The 14,868-nt window shown below is 48.2% G+C and overlaps 1 protein-coding gene across 3 annotated transcripts in view; it reads left to right on the plus strand.

The window, feature by feature from the left end:
• PDGFRL (platelet derived growth factor receptor like) overlaps window positions 1-14,868 on the plus strand; it is a 78,636-nt gene that overhangs the window by 5,946 nt on the left and 57,822 nt on the right. The window contains exon 1 of one of the 3 annotated variants that reach the window (XM_070460001.1): window positions 3,257-3,782. The exons of 1 other annotated variant lie outside the window; for it this stretch is intronic. The gene's annotated coding sequence lies outside the window, so the exon portion shown is untranslated. Of the gene's footprint in view, window positions 1-3,256; window positions 3,783-10,294; window positions 11,520-14,868 lie in introns of those variants that run through there. One more of the 3 variants, XM_070460002.1, reaches the window with a different exon arrangement.

The following is a 14,868-nucleotide window of genomic DNA, read 5'->3' on the forward strand; positions in this document are numbered from 1 at the left end:
CATTCACTGATCCCGGGGGTTAGGACTTAGTTTTATCTTTCTGGGGACACAGTTCACCTGTAAGATGCGGGAAGAGGATGGGGAGGGCTGCGGAGGGCAGTGCGGGTAGGAGGGTCAGAGGCCGGCTGAGAGGGCGGGAGCAGGGGCTGCACGTCTGAAAGGAGAGCCCTGAAGCCACGGGCAGGGGGAGTGGGTGTCCCGGTGGCCAGTGTGGCTGAAGGATGTGAGGTGTGAGCCGCCTTGTAGGGCTTTATTCTAAATTAGATGAAAGTCACTGGAGGGTCTCCAGTGGAGGATTTATGGTCTGATTTGGTTGGTGTGTTTAGGTAGAAATCAGGAGCCTCCATAGGGGGCTGTTTTAATAGTCTAGGTGAAAGTGACTTGAACCTGGGCGGTTGCCATGGATGCAGGGAGGAGACTGGATTCAGGGTCTATCCTGAGGGCAAAGCCCAGGGGATTCACTGCTGGACTGGGGGTGGCTTCGGACAGAAAGAAGAGAATCATGTTTGACTCAGAGGTTTCCACCCTGAGCCACTGGGTGAATAGAGTTGCCACTTACTGATAAGGGGACGCTGGGGGAGGAGCCAATTTGAAATGGCATCTGGAGGTCAGCATGGACACGTCCAGTTTGAGACACCTGCTAGCCTTCCTGGTGGTAGTGCGGAGTAAGTGGTGGAATATTCAGATCTGGGTCTAGAGGTGAAGTGAGGACAGGAACAAGGGAGCTCTCAGCATAGGAATGCTTTCAGTGCCAAGGGGACCGGGTGAGGCTGCTTAGAGATGGAGTGTCATTGGAGACGGGGAGGAGTTGTGAGGGTTCAGCCCTTTAGACTCAGATCAGGCAGAAAAGGAAGATGTTCTTTGTTTAAGAATGTGTGTTCACCTCTCTCACGTACCTGCTGTTCCTGAAACGTTTGCAGTTAAGTTACAGGCAACTTGGCACTTCTCTCCTAAATATTTCAGCATGTGTCTCCTAGAAGCCAGGACATTCTTCTACTTGTCCACGTTTCCACCATCTAATGTCTGTTACCAGACAGAGAACCAAGACAGTGCCATGTCCTGGGAGCCCAGCAAATAAAGTGTTTCAAGAGAGAATGGTCATTTTGCATTACATACAAATATAGGATCATTATGTTGTATACCGAAAACTAACGGGGTTTCTGTGGTGGCCCAGTTGGTAAAGAATTCACCTGCAGTGCAGGAGACCCGGGTTCAATCCCTGGGCCAGGAAGATCCCCTGGAGAAGGAAATGGCAACCCACTCCAGTATTCTTGCCTGGGAAATCCATGGACAGAGGAGCCTGGTGGGCTACAGTCCACTGGGTCACAAGAGTCAGACACGCCTTAGTGACTAAACCACCACCTCAAACTAATATCTCAACTGAGCTGTCAATTACATCTCACTTTTTAAAAGTGTGATAAACTGTGTCCTAATGGATGCTCTGAAGAAAAAAATGTTTTGATCTAAGGTTTTTTATCCTGAAATAGAAGTATCTAATTCTTAGAAGTTGCTCTTTTAAGAAAGCGGTACTTTAAGCGATGATCCGGAGGGTATTTTGGAGTGAGATTCCAGACAGGGGAAGGAAAAGAGGCTCTCATGGTTCTGCATTTTCATCTCCCTACTGTCATTGCCTTCTCAGCTGCTCAGATTTGATCTTGGAAAAGTATATGTGTGCCTATAGGGTGTTTCACGGGGAATGGCAGAATGAGAGTGGGGTGCTCAGTTGATGCAGCTGGTTGGGGGAGCCCCTGAGCTTCCCAGCAGATTTATTGTGTGGAGGTTTGGGTACTGCTCTTGGGTCAGATCTTCCTGGCCGTGGGGAGGGAGGAGCAAACAGCGACAGGACTTAGATATGAATGGCTGTGTTTACAGGAGTCCGCCTCACGGATTCTTCTAAAGAATTTATTTTCTCCTCTCACGCAATCTGATCGAGTTAGAGAGGTTAATAGTCAGGTCACCTTTACTGAATAAGACTTGATGGCAATCAGTCCTCAGCGGATACTGATGAGCTATGGTCCTTTGTCCTGCACACCTCTGGCTGCGCAACACTTATTCATTTTGGAGACTGTGTTGACCAGCGTCTCCTCACTCGGGGATTGAAATGTATGCCTTGCAAAAGCATCTCCAGCCCTTCCAGAAGGGTTGTGCCCTTATCCCGGGCATCAGGTTCTGTTTGACTTGGAACTGCTTGTCAAAGCCCAGGGCCTAACAAACAAAGAAGCCGCTTAGTGGTGCTGTGCGTGCGCTTCATGCAAATAAAGCGAAAAGCAAATCTCCAGTGAACTGAAGCAACAACAGGAACCAGAGAAGACGGGAGACCTGGTTTTTCACCGCCTTCATAGTAATCTGTGGTGAGCCACTTGGCATCGGTGATCTCCATTTTTTTCACCTGTAAATTAGGGGAAATAGTGAGCTGCTCTGCCTCTATCACAAGCTTATCATGGAGTTCACCCTGAGACATTACAGGACAACTACCGAACAACAGGCAGCAGCTCACTGGCCCTTCGTTACTCTGGGTCAGACACTAAGTCTCTCAGCATTTTAAACATTTAAAATTAAGTTTATGGAGAAGGCAATGGCAATCCACTCCAGTACTCTTGCCTGGAAAATCCCATGGATGGAGAAGCCTGGTGGGCTGCTGTCTATGGGGTCGCTCAGTTGGACACGACTGAGAGACTTCACTTTCATGCATTGGAGAAAGAAATGGCAACCCACTCCAGTGTTCTTGCCTGGAGAATCCCAGGGACGGGGGAGCCTGGTGGGCTGCCGTCTATGGGGTCGCACAGAGTCGGACACAACTGAAGTGACTTAGCAGCAGCATATGTTAATTAAATCTCAATAAAACTGGGAAAATATAAAAAAAAAATTAAGTTTAAACATTTAATGCCCCCAAACAATCCCTGAGATAGTCGTTATTACCACAGAATTCTCAATTTGCAGGTGAGGAAATCAGGAGTATCACTTCCTAATGTCACACAGTAAGTCAATAATGACTTTAGGACATGAAGTCTATAATGATATTTAATGGTTTTTAAAAATTTTTATCATTCATTTCTCTACAGATTATACCGTGATCTCAAAAATACAGTGGTAATGAACTTTCACTTTTATGTATCTGTTACCAAACAGGGTTCTTGGTCTTCTGGCTCCCTGAGAAGGGGTGGGGGTGGTGGGGGAGGGCGTTAAGCTCGCTTATCACATGGGCTGAGGGCAGGGCTGTGTCCGGGGGCTGGCCCAGAGAGGTGACTGCGGTGTTTTGCCCACCCCTTGGTGGTGTTTGTGCAGGGGGCATGCACAGCACTCCGCTTTTGCTCTTCAAAAGTGGCATTTGGGTCTCTTTGGTCTCTTCGTATCTTCTGTCCAGAATTTGTCCCATCTGGGCATGCGTGCATTATTTTAAGTCCCATATAGTTTCTTTGTATTTTGTTTCTCAAGGAGACAAGAGGTGTGTTCAGGTACAAGCAGCGTATCACTGCACAAAGGGTCCCAGGTTCCAGTCTATCTCATCCCCGCTGCCTCCACAAGGGACTTTACACCCTTATTCTTAAGGAGTAAGGGGCTGAGGGGCTTGTTTGAAACTGCTTCCTGCTGGATGGGGCCACAGACCCTAGCCTGCCCTAAGGTGTAGAAGTTCCTCACTGCCAGTTCAGTGACCCCTAGGTCCACGGGCCACCCTCCGCTGGAATGGGCTGAATTCCTGGAGCCATCGTGAGCTGAATTTCAAACCGTTACAGCCTGGAAGAAACAAGTTTAACCAGAATGTTGAACAAACGGGCTAAAAGGTGAACAACAACAATAGCTGTTGAAAGGCCTAAAAAGGGAAGGAACCAAGTTAACTTTGGGCTGCCTTAACCGTTGACCAGACAAGGAAGGCAGGATCACCCCTGCCAAAATTATGGAGCCAATCTGCCTGGGCATCTCTTTCCTTAATGTTAACTTTTACCTGTCCTGTTGCGCTGATCCAAGTGCAGCAGGAAGTACTAGTTATCACGTTAACTCTACCTTCTTCTGCCAGAAGTTACTTGAGGCCCAGCTGATTGTCAAGAACTATATCAGCTAAGGAAACAAGAGGTCCCAAGCCCCGCTGAGGCTTCTCTTAGGAGCCCACCCTTGGCCTCATTTACTCATCTGTTGATGGTGCCTCTCTTCTGAGTAGGTGTCTCAGATCTCCCACTGTTTCACAGATGTATTGCTCTTCTGTTGTGACCTGCGGGGTTTCTGGAGGTAAAACCTTTAGTCTGGACAAGTGTACCCAACTTGATATCCCTTGCAGTTCGACAACAGTGGGGTGGCTATAATTACTTTATAAGGACCCTTCCATTCTGACAATAGTTGATCTTCAGGGGACCTGTCTTTCCAGGTTTTGAGAACAACTTAGCCCCCGAGGTTAATTTCTGAGGGCTGCTGTTTCCTCTCTAGTCTTAGTGGGAGCTGGCAGTGACTTGTGGATGTAGCCCTGGATCGCCTCCTGAACTCGTCCTCGATTAATAGTCTATCTCAGGGCCTGATTCAGGCCCTCACCCAGTAGAATGTCTGCAGTAAGAAAGGGCCTCCCAGAGGTGATTTCACATGGGCTAAATCTCAGACCATTCCTGGGTGCTATGCGGACCATGAGGAGTGCAAGCGGAAGCAAGTTGGTCCAGGGTTCATGAGCTTCTTGGCAGAGCTTTGCTAAGGATTTCTTTAAAGTAGGGTTCCTTCTCTCTACCTTCCCTGAAGACTGGGGGTGCCAAGAGGTATGTAGCTTGTAGTCTGTCCCTAAAGCTATTGTGAGCCCTTCTGATTTGGGCTATAAAAGAGGGTCCGTTATCACTCTGGAGGGACCTTGGAAGTCCAAACTGAGTAATTATTTCTTTCAGAAGAAACTTACAGACTACCATAGCCTATTCAGATCCAATGGGGAAGGCTTCAGCCCATCCTGTGAAATTATCAGCAAACACCCTGAAGATACTTACATCCTGATCATGGGGCATTTGGGTGAAATCTAATTGCCATTCTTCTCCCTGGAAATGTCTCTTGGTGTTGAGTTGGCCTGAGTAACGAAGCAGGGATTGGATGGGTGTGTGGGTTCTTGGCGGCACATAAATCACAGGCAAGTGTTACTTGTTATACTGTTCTTTTAAGCTCTTTCCCTGAAAAAGTCTTTTCCATCAAGGCCTGTAGTGCATCCCTCCCGTGGGGGTGGCGCCAGGTAAGTTCTTGGTGAGTTTCCCTAGTTGGGCCTCGGGGATTAGAACCTTATCCTCCTTTTTATACAGCCTGCACTTCCCTTCTCATAGGCCCATTTCTCAGCATGTTCCTTTTCCTGTGGGGGATACTGGGGGAGGCTAGGGAGTTCAGGGGGCCAATCATTACAGCCAAAACTTGTTCAAGTTCCTGTAGGTGAGTGGCCTATTTTGCAATTGAACAGCTCTGCCTTACCGTTGCCCCCCAAAGATCCCTCCCTCTGATGGCCCCCACAGTAGGTTACTATTCCCTGGGTCGGAAGTTCTGTGTGGTGGGGGGGGGGGGGGGATGGCAAACACGCGTGTATGTGTGTGTTAGTCAAAGTCATGTCCAACTCTTTGTGATCCGATGGACTGCAGCCTGCCAGGCTCCTCTGTCCTTGGGATTCTCCAGGCAAGAATACTGGAGTGGTAGCCATTCCCTTCTCCAGGGGACCTTCCAAACTTAGGGATCAAACCGAAGTCTGTCACATTGCAGGTAGATTCTTTACCATCTGAGCCACCACGGAAGCCTTTTATGGTGAAATTTTTAGCAATTAACATTTCTTTTTCTTTCCAAATGGCAGCATGAGCATGTAGCACGTGGAACCCATATTTGGAGTCAGTAAACATATTTAATTCTTTATCCTTCCCTAATTGCAAAGCTCTCATTAATGCAATTAGTTCAGCCTTCTGAGCTGATGTGTGGGGTGGCAGGACTTTGGCTTCTATTCATCTAGACTAACTGTGGCGTATGTGGCCTTTTGGGTTCCTATTTCTACAAAACTGCTGCCATCAGTAAGCCATCTGACCTCAGGGCTGTGAGGAGTTTCATCTAGATCAGACCTACTGGAGTAAGTTTGTCCTACGGTCTCTATACACTGATGTGCTAAGTCTCTACTCTCCACTGGGAGTTTCTGGGTTTAAGGTCTCACATATCTTTAAGGTGGGCTTCCCTGATAGCGCAGTTGGTCAAGAATCTGCCTGCAATGCTGGAGACCCCAGTTGGATTCCTGGGGCAGGCAGATCCCCTGGAGAAGGGACAGGCTTCCCACTCCAATATTCTTGGACTTCCCTGGTGGCTCAGCTGGTAAAGAATCCACCTGCAGTGTGGGAGACCTGGGTTCGATTCCTGGGTTGGGAAGATCCCCTGGAGAAGGGAAAGACTACCCACTCCAGTATTCTGGCCTGCAGAATTCCATGGACTGTATAGTCCATGGGGTTGCAAAGAGTCAGACACGACTGAGCGACTTTCACTTTCACGTCTTTAAGGTAATATGGGAGGTGTCCATTGGCAGGGCCTGGTATCTTGTTAACCCTCCTCCAGTTAACCACTGTGTCCTTTGACCTCCAGCATAGATTGTGCCTGATGAGGGGTTAACACATCTAAGTGTGGTCCCACGGTGCTATTCCTGACCGCTCATGAACATGATAAAGGGCTCGTCCAAATTGAGAAGCCGCTGTGTTTGCTCTTCTGAACTCAGTCTTCAGAGTCTTAAAGGCCCGCTGGTGGTCCGTATTCCATAGAAGTGTTCCCTTTCTCCTCCCTCTAGAGCCTCAGAGAGGGGTTTTGCTATAAGGCCACAATGTGGAATCCAGATACTGTAGAACCCAGCCATGCCCAGAAAGCCAGAGTTGCCTCCTTGTGGTTGGAGATGGTAATGCACTAATTGCTGGTTTTTGGTCTTTGGCCAGGACTCTGCCTCTGGGGTAAAAACAAATCCTAAATACTGAGAGATATCTTTCCCCTTTGCTGAGAGATCTGAGCCTTGGTTGGAGAGACTTTATATCCTATTTTTTCCAGAATATTTAGGACCTTAACAATACTGTGATCTGAATCTTGTTTGGTCTCAATGCTTATCAATAAATCATCAACCTATTGGAGCAGAGTTCCCTTCTCAAAGCTCAGTTCCCTCACTTCCCTTGCTAAAGCACTTCCAGAAAGATGGGGGCTGTCCTGAAAACCCTGTAGAAGCACCGTCCAGATAGATTGGGTAGCCTGCAGGGAGTCAGGGTCTCTCCATTCAAAGGCACAACAGTATTGAGAGTCTGGATGAAGAGAATATTTTTAAAAATGCAGCTTTGAGGTCCAGACCAGAAATACTGGGCGCTCCCTGGCCCCTGGGGAGGAAGGTGTGCAATCTGGCACCAGTGGGTGAGTAGGGATGATGGCTTCACTCACTGCTTGTACGTCTTGCACAAACCGACACTCCCCTTAGGCTTGTGAACAGGGAGGATCAAGGTGTTGCAGGGGGTTGGCAGGGGCTGATGAGCCCGTGTTTTAGGAATTTGCTGAGCAGCAGTTGGCTTCCCCTCGGGGCCCCTTGAACTTTAAGGGATAGTGTCGCTTCCAGAGGTATTTTCCCAAGGCCTTAACCTTATATTATTGTTGGGGGGGGGGGTCACATTTTGCCCTTCCTGGCACTGAGGTATCCCAGACTGCAGGATCCATCTGTTCTCTCATGTCTTGCCGTCTTGCCCAACGGGTGGGTCTTCTAGGGCAACTGATAGATGCATTCTCTGCTTGGATTCTTTACCTCCTTGGACTTCACCCTGTCCTAAAAAACATACTAGCTCCTAACTTATTCAGCAGATCTCTCCCAAGGAGGGGGACAGGGCATTCTGGCATATATAAGGAGTACTAATAATCGTGTTGTCCTGGAGTTTAGGTTGAACACTATACTGTAACAGGACTAGCCCTCCTTTCTTCTATTGCCCATATGTCTAGATTACAGACTTATTCAGATAAGCTCACAGATGGTTACATAGGACCTAAACCTTTCTCAGCTACTGACTGGTAAAGTAAGGGCTATAATTCTTATGTGGGGTTTTAAAACACTTCCGTTCTGCTCCTTTGTTCTGTATGATTGTTATTCCCTTTGTATAATCCACCAGTTACTGTAATCAGTTCAGTTCAGTTCAGTCGCTCAGTGGTGTCTGACTCTTTGCGACCCCATGAGTCGCAGAATGCCAGGCCTCCCTGTCCATCACCAACTCTGGGAGTTAACTCAAACACATGCCCATAGAGTCGGTGATGCCATCCAGCCATCTCATCCTCTGTCGTCCCCTTCTCCTCCTGCCCCCAATCCCTCCCAGCATCAGGGTCTTTTCCAGTGAGTCAACTCCTTGCATGAGGTGGCCAAAGTATTGGAGTTTCAGCTTCAGCATCAGTCCTTCCAAGTTACTGTAATAGTGCCTCATAAAAAGGACTTAGAAATTTACTCAAGAAATGATAACCAGAGCAGTCTATAACCTGTCATACTATGTATAACAGTTTAAAATATGCTTTAAGAGAGCTAGGTAAACAACTGTATATCTGACATCTGAGCTCATAGCCACTTTAACTTTATTTTTTGTCTAAACAAATCACTTTTATACTAAATGGGGAGGCCATCAGCTTGAACAATCATCTTAAGACCGAATAATGGTTTTTGATGGAAAAATCTATCAGATTTCTTTCAACAGAAAAGAGATGTAAGATAGGAAATTTGTTTATATCTTGCATTAAAAGAGATGGAAAAATGATTTTAAAGATTTTAGCAGCCCACTGTGGCTCTTTTGCCTGTGTGTGAAAGGGCTCCCCTGGTGGCTCGGATGGTAAAGAAGCCCACCTCCAAAGTAGGAGACCTGGGTCCAGTCCCCAAATCGGGAAGATCCCTTGGAGAAGGGAATGGCAACCCACTCCAGTATCCTTGCCTGGAGAATTCCATGGACAGAGGAACCTGGTGGGCTACAGTCCATGGGATCGCAGAGTCGGACACAATTTTGTGTGTACTGAACTGCAACTAGTAATGATAGACCTGATCCCACAGGCAAGGGGTGATATAAAACACCTTCCCTTAGGCCATCCGTCAGCCCCTGTCATGGCTGGAGAGGAAGCCAGCTGGCCAAGTCAGAAGAGAGCAGCGTCTGCAGGAAATTCAGTTCTCCTGCCTGCCAACACCCGAGGCTCTGCTAGAGTGATGAGGATGGATCAAGTAGGGTCTGGAGCGCGCCAGGCGCTCCAGCCCCATTGGCCGGTGTGCAGGGAGTTCTCGTCCAAGAGATTGGAGCTGGGCCAGTCGGGGTGGCCCTCCGGCACCCCCTGGGGGCTCTCAGGACCTTCCCCGCTCCAGGGCGCTGACAAAAGGCGCCCTGGTTTGGGCCCAGGTGGCTTCTTGGTGGTCTCTCCAGCCTTCTCGGCCCTCCAGGGTCTCCTGGAGGTGGTTGGTGAATCAGAGCGGCCAGAAGCCAAGTTTCCTTTCTTAGCCTCCTGCCCTTCCTGGCCTCCTTCCTTAAGTCTCCCTTGGTGCAGACCTCGAAGGCCTCCTCTGCCAAGGTCGACAGCGGGGCTTGGGGCCCAGCCTCAAGCTCTGTAATTCCCTCCAGGTGTCAGGCATAGAGCTTGGGTGATAAAACGCATGGCCAGTGGTGTCCTCCCCTCTGTGGACTGAGGGTCTGTGTGGGTGTCCTTCCTGAATGCCTTTGTCTCCTGGCTCAGGAAGACTGCTGGGTTTCGCCTTTTTCCTGTGCAGCCTCTTGGACCTTATCATAATCTGCAGGTTTTACCATACACCTTTTCATTCCTTCTGATAGACAGGTAGTATCGTGTCTCATCCTAGTTGCGGCCTGCACGATCTGCACAGTCCCGGTGTGGACCGTGCTCTGGGATGGCATCGCCACCCGCCTGATGGATTTGGTGACCAGTGTGGATTGGGGGCCAGGAGGCCAGCTGCGTGTTCCCTGGCCTTTCTCAGTAAATGCTCCTTTTTATCCAAGGTACAGCAGTGGGCCAGAATAACCGTGATGTCCTGCCAGGTGGGAGCTTCCCAGGTGGGGTGCAGTGGTAAAGAACCCGCCTGCCAAGCAGGAGATGTGCGTTCAATCCCTGGGTCAGGAAGATCGCCTGGAGGAGGGCATGGCAACCCACTCCAGGATCCTTGCTGGAGAATCCCGTGGACAGAGGGGCCTGGCAGGGCCGTGGGGTCGCATAGGGTCGGACACGAGTCAGTGTCTGAGCAGCAGCAGCCTGCCAGGCGAGGGCGGGTGCCCACCGCGGCCTGGCAGCTCCGTCCTAAGCTTGTCCGGGCTCTCTGGGAACCTGGCGAACCTCTCCTTACAGAATAACCCGGTTAGTTTAGGATCTATTTGGGAAGTTCCAGGAGCCCTTCGAAGCACCCCACAGTTAGTTGGAGGTCAGAAGAACTTTGTATTTGACCTTGGGATAGTCTGTCAGAAATTTTTAAAAGTTTTAAAGCACCCAATCAGATAGGATCATAGGTATCTGTGAAACAATGCTTATTCCATGAGCTAAGGTGGGGGAAAAAAGATTTTAAAAAGTAAATACAGATCACTTAATGGCACAGAAACTCACTGTCTGATATCAAAAGGAGTATGCCGGGAAAACGTTCTCTCATGAGAAAGAGAAGCCACATCCAGTCCTGCATAAGCCTACTCTTAGAAAAATCCGTTTACCTAATTAAATTTAATCCAGCCTTAGAAGACTGACTACATACAAAATTCTTTTCTCAGCGTCCCTCTTCTGCAAACCTCCTGCCACTTCTGTAGTCATACTTTGTTCCTTATTCTTTCCCCATTCAGAAAAATGAAAAGTGAAAGTTGCTCGGTTTTATCCGACTGCAGGCAGATTCTTTAACAACTAAGCTATTGGGGAAGCCCTCCCCGTTCAGAAATAGCCAGCAAATCATCCTCTTTTCTTTCAACAAAATATTCCATTCCTCATACCTTCTTTTCAGAAAACACACATCCTATTTTCCTTAAGCAGCCATGAACTGTCTTCTACATTAGCATTCTATAGGTTGGTGAAGGACACTTCAAGGTGACACCAAACATCTTTAGTTTCTCTCTCACAAGAAGACAGAGGGGGGGAAATTTAGACCTGTTCAGCAATAATGTTCCTAATATTTTATCTTAGTTCAAATGGCCTGGATATTCAATGAATTGCTATCATTTAACTTGTTAGTTTCAACTTACCAAAATTTGGAGAGATGTTTCCAAAATATAATTATTGCTATAGAGTTTGCTAAAGAGTTCTTATCCCAGTTACATTTACTTAAAAATTTAATCATATCAGGTTGACTTCCCTGTTGACAGATTTCATAACAAAAGCAATATGTACTTATTGACTTCCGCTAGTCCTAGGTACAATAAAAGTATTATAGTTAATGTTGATCACTCTAAAGTCATGAGAGTGTATTAATGAAATCCACAAGCTTAAGCTAGCTTTAATACCAGATATTAATTAAATATTGACTATTTTCCAGACCACCTGAACCCAAAATTCTTCTGGTGAGCCTCTTCTATGTTTCTGAGAAGGTATTTAAGTGCTCAGTTTCCTTGACGCCAATTAAATGCAGCTCATTTGCAAGTTAATTTTTATATAAAGACAGAACCAGAGATCTCATTGTTTTCTTGCTTGAATTGAAAATGCACCACCCCCTACAACCCGCGCCTTTTTTCCCCCTCAGTCTGGGCGAGGGGGAACTACTACTCAGGTAGTTCCTGAGAGCTCAGGCAGGAGTAGTGGCAAAAGCAGAGGAGGGGAAATTGGCAGAGGAGGAGAAATTGCAAGCTCCTGTCTTTTCTTTTTGTTCTTTAAAAATCCCACCAAGTCACCTAAGGCTGGAGTCTCCAGCAGTGTGGGCTGTTTGTGGGCACAGTGGAGAACTTCAGCCTCGAAATACAATGTTGGCAGAGAATTCCAGGAGAAGTTGGAATTGACATCACAAACAAAGATGCCAATCACAAAACTTAAAGACACAAACTAGAAGTTTGTAGGATGAAGGGGACGGGAGTGCAGGGGTGAGGACTTAGGGAAGAAGACAGAGAAGCTGTGTTCGGTGGTCCCGGAGGTGCCCAGAGCCCCTCCCAGAAGGGCGCAAGTGCCCTGTGTGGAGTGCCACGAAGTCTGTTACCAGCCAGGGTTCTTGGTCTTCCCCAGTTGATAGAAATGGACTAGAGACCAGACAAGAAATTCAGGCAAGGCTTCAGTGGGCCCTGCTGCAGCAGACGGCGGCGAGAACAGCAGCAGGCCCCCTCGCTCCCGGTGGAGCTGGATGGGTGAGCGTGTTCCTTGTACGGCGTGAGGTAGGGGTGCACCCAGGGGTGGGGCTGGAGGGGCAGCTTAGGTGTCTTGCCCCCGTTAGGTGGCGGTGTGCGCAGGGGGCATGCGCACTACCTGCTTTGGCTCCAGGCTCCTCAAAGGCCCTCTTTTGCTCTATGTGTCTTTCGTCCAGAGCCTGTCCCGGCTGCCCAGGCACACAGTCTCCGTGTTGGGTTGCTTGAGGGGAGGTGTGTAGGGGCAAACGTTACAGCCTGTCTCATGTCTACAGTGTAAATTCTTATTTTTTTCGGCCTTTAGAAAATATTTACGTAGTCATCCTGAAGAGTCACAGTCTTTAAAGAAGCTCGACATGGAGTCTGGTAGTCACAGTCCTAGGGCTTCTCCGTGGGCCACTAGTCTCCTTGACCTTAGAATCGTTGCTGTCCAACCATGGACTGATTCCATAGACAGCTGGACAGGTGGATGGGGCTCTTTGGTCAAGAGGTCAAATGATTTTTCAGGGATGATAGCACATATTTGAAGGTGTACTAATAATACACTGATCAGATGTTCCTGAATAGCATCACCACACAGGATCTGAGAGGCTTAGAATCAGACAGATTCCATGGGCTGCCTAAATTCTCTAGAATTTACACACAGTTGTTATTTCTAATACCTTGCCTTCCTGGTACGTGATAAAGAAAACACCCCAAATCAGACATCAATACAGAGGTCCCTGACTCTCAGAGGCATAGTGTGGCAACACCTGCCAGGCACAGATGGCTTGGGCGGCATAATGATAAGCTTTTATTTTCTGCCTTAAGCAAAAGACAGTGACTTTCACCTATTGCAACACTGAGGCTTATGCTTCACAACTGATGTTGCTTCATTAGTGTATTTCTGTGGGTCTAATATGTTTCCAACGATTACACTTTTCCTTCTGGGAGGTTGTGGAGATGTGTACATGGGCATCCCTGCCCACCCCTATCTGTCATGAGAATCCCAGGTTAAACAAATGTGAAGGGTCTGGAGAAGTCTTAACAAACAGCAGGTTCAACAGCTGGTATTGGGGTGTGCCTTGGAGACGAAGGCTTAAGGGCACAGCTCTGCTCCCTGAAAGACGGAGAAAGAGCAGCAGGGTCCATGATCCAGAGGAACGAGAGTAGAGGAAGGATGGGGAATAAGAAGAAACTCGGATCTGGGGTAAGGAGAGGTCGCAAGTGAACCTGGAGTCATGGACGAGATAGTGGAATTCAGGAGTGAGGCAGCTGAGCCCCAAGGAAGGCAGCCGAGGAGCTGATGTTGATCCCAGACTCTCAGTGGGGTTGGTTCCAGAGTCTGGGCTGAGCTGAACCAGGAGTGGAGGTCAAAGGGCTCCTGTTACAAAGGGCAGCACACCCAAGAAGCCACGTTCATCATCGCACAGTTGAGTCCACGTCAGCTGAGTTTTTGGTGCAAATCATCCCCGTAGTCTCAGACGGTAAAGAATCCACCTGCAATGCAGGAGACCTAGGTTTGATCCCTGGGTCAGGAATTTCCCCTGGAGGAGGGCATGGCAACCCACTCCAGTATTCTTGCCTGGAGAATTCCATGGGCAGAGGAGCCTGGAGGGCTACATTCCATGGGGTTGCAGAGTTAGATCCAACTGAGCGACTAGCACTTTGAACCCTTTCATAAGTGCATGGCTCCATGCAACACTCACTGACTGCACACACCCACGTGAGCAGCCCGGATCCAGACAGAGCGGTCCCAGCAGTCCTTCTCCTGGCCCCTCCTGGTCACCCCCATCCCTCCAAGGAAGACCACCAGCTGACTGCCCACCTCAGAGATAGAGACATGAAGTGTCTAAAGAACCTAGTTTCTGATATTTATAAGTCAGGCCACCTGCATTTCTTCCATCCTTTGAGAAACCATGGCCTGTGACCCTGACTTGCTCCCTGGCAGCTACCCCTTCAGGAGGACGTGGTCTCAGCAGGTCCCACCCCTCACCTGTTTTTTTACACCTGGCCCTCTGGTGTAAGAGCTTGTAACCCTCGCCTTTTTCCACCTCTTGATCCCAGTTTGACTCTCTGTACTCTTGACCACCCAAGCCCTTTGTACACCAAGGTAGTAGTAGATAAATAAATACGTACATCAAAGAAGGCAAACATTTTTTCTCCTGATTTATCACATTTCCCCATTTTATAAAAATGCCCTGTAATACCCTCAGTTGCCCAAGATTTCTGTAGTTGTCTGTTCAAAATATCTACAGACTTTATCTATAGGTAGTGAAATGGGAGTCAGGAGACCTGGGTTTTATGCTCATGTTCTGCCACTAACCAGCCTTGTGTGATGTGTGTAACTTTTAAGGTCTCCTTTATTATTTTTAAAAAATCTGTAACATAAGAACCTTAAATGATCTCTCAGGATCCTATAAGTTTGGACATTTTATAATTCTGTGGACTTACAGCGAGGTTACCTTGGAGCTGATGCAGACAGTGGGGCAAACGAATTGCCTAGTCCCATCGTCCTTGCTGGGTGGACACAGCCCATGGCCAGGTGGGCTGGGTGGACAGATGAGATTTCTGAAACCCAGCGTCATTCTAAGGGCAGGCAGGATTGTTTGTAGAGTAGAGGAAAGCA

Source organism: Odocoileus virginianus, chromosome 32 (genome assembly GCF_023699985.2).
Source record: "Odocoileus virginianus isolate 20LAN1187 ecotype Illinois chromosome 32, Ovbor_1.2, whole genome shotgun sequence".
In the NCBI taxonomy this organism is placed as follows: Eukaryota; Metazoa; Chordata; class Mammalia; order Artiodactyla; family Cervidae; genus Odocoileus; species Odocoileus virginianus.